The sequence below is a fragment of the Gavialis gangeticus genome, unplaced genomic scaffold (assembly GCF_001723915.1).
Source record: "Gavialis gangeticus isolate Ggan-Ray unplaced genomic scaffold, GavGan_comp1, whole genome shotgun sequence".
NCBI lineage: Eukaryota > Metazoa > Chordata > Crocodylia > Gavialidae > Gavialis > Gavialis gangeticus.
In genome coordinates this window covers 119,617,744-119,619,843 of record NW_017729024.1, presented here as the reverse complement: position 1 = coordinate 119,619,843, position 2,100 = coordinate 119,617,744, and positions in this window count along the sequence as shown.

The window sequence follows — 2,100 nt, the reverse complement described above, 5'->3', positions numbered from 1 at the left end:
ACCTTGCATTTTTCGGTGTTAAACACCATCAGGCTCTCGTCTGCCCATTTGCTGAGCCTGTCCAGATCAGCCTGGATCACTTGCTTGTCTTCTGGCATGGATGTTTTGCCCCAAAGTTTGGTGTCATCGGCGAACTTGGCCAGTCCACTCCTGACTCCAATGTCCACATCATTAATGAAGATGTTGAACAATATGGGTCCAAGGACAGAGCCTTGAGGGACCCCACGGGTCACAGGACACCATGATGAGTAACTGCCATCAATTACTACCCTCTGGGTCCGACCACGGAGCCAATTTCCCAGCCAGCGGATCATGGTGGACCCAAGGCCACAACTGGCCAGTTTCACCAAAAGGTGATCATGGGATACCAGATCGAAGGCTTTTTTGAAGTCAAGATATATGACATCAATCTCTTCTCCCTTGTCCAGGTGATAGGTCACCTGGTCATAGAAGGAATGAGATTGGTCAAGCAAGACCTACCTGCAACAAACCCGTGCTGGCTATCCCTTAGGATGTTGGCGTTGGCCAGTCTATTAAGGATGGCTTCTTTAATAAACTTTTCTAAGATCTTCCCCAGGATAGAAGTCAGGCTGATGGGCCTATAGTTAGCCGGATCCACTTTCCTCCCTTTCTTGAAGATAGGCACCACATTGACCTTCTTCCAGTCTTTGGGCACTACACCAGAGTGCCAGGAGTTTTGAAAGATCCGTGCCAGAGGCTGGGCTATGATAGTCACCTTCTCTTCTTTTTGGGGATCCCATCTCTTCCTAGCAATTCTCCTTGGAACAATATCCTGTGGCTGAAGGAGCCAAAGCCCTGCTGGCAACATCATCTGTGCAACCATACATTGACCTGTAGGATTCATCTGCTCCTTGACTGGAATGATTGAGAACACCACCTGAGTCCCTGGCCCCATCACCTTTGCACCCAGAGCCTTGTAGTCACTTTTGATCTGCTCACGGTTACCCCTGGCAGTATCACTGGTGCCCACATGGATGAGCAGCGTGGGCTAATAGTCAGAGGACCAGATGAGTCTCGGTAATCCTTCCATGACATCTTGGATCCAGGCTCTGGGAAAGCAGCAGACTGTCCAAGACAACAGGTCAGGCTGGCAGATGAATGTCTCTGCCCCCCTCAAAAGGAAGTCTCCAACCACCACCACCCATCGCTTTCTTTTCCTCCCAGCAAACTGCTTGTGAACTGCCCTGTTTGCTAGCCCTGGTCACTCAGGGAATCTCCTTTTATACCTTCCTGGGCCTGGGCCCGCATTGGCTGTGGCCCCTTTTTAGGGCTTTTGTCAGTCACAGGCAGCAATCACCCCAGCTAGCAACTCTCCCAGCTGCTCAGAGCCCACACCAAAACACACAGTCCACCAAACAAACACTCAGCAAGCCAAACACACAAACAGCCCTGGCTCACTTACCTTCCCGAAGCAGGATCTGGCTTCTGTCTTCTCCTGGCTTCTGAAGCCAGCTCCTGGCTTCTCTTCCACTTCCTCCTCTTGCTCTCAGTGAACAGCTTGCAAACTACCCTGTTTGCCACCCCTGTTCACGCCTCATGTGTCTCTGGTCATTTCAAATAGTGAATATATCTAATTAGATATGCACACTTCTTATTCCAATAGCCCCGAACTTCAGGAAAAGTTCATTCAGTTCTGAAGCTAAGCACTCTTGCTTGAGTCCATCTCTAGAATAAGAGGAATAAATTAGGGAAAGTTTGGATTTGGATCCCAACTTTGCTACCTGGGCAGACTATATATTCTATAGATTTAAAAAAAAAAATTATAATACATTAATGGAGCTTGAAGCTTTATTCTTTGGAAGTGTAGTTGTTTGGCTTGTATTGTTTACAAGTTCTTTCATGGGTGTAATCTAAATGGTTTCTTATGTTTGTATGCAGCTGAGCATATTTTGGGCCCACGTAATAAATGAAGTGAATTTAGTCAGGCTTTGGCCTCTCTGACTAGAAAAAAAACAGACAGAGACCAGAAGTTCTAATACTGCTTATTTCAGGTATATGTTTTGAGATAAAAAAAAATTCCTGCATTATTACTCTGTGCATAGAAGTAAGTTTGTTTTAGTTTCTTCAAGGTCGTATTTT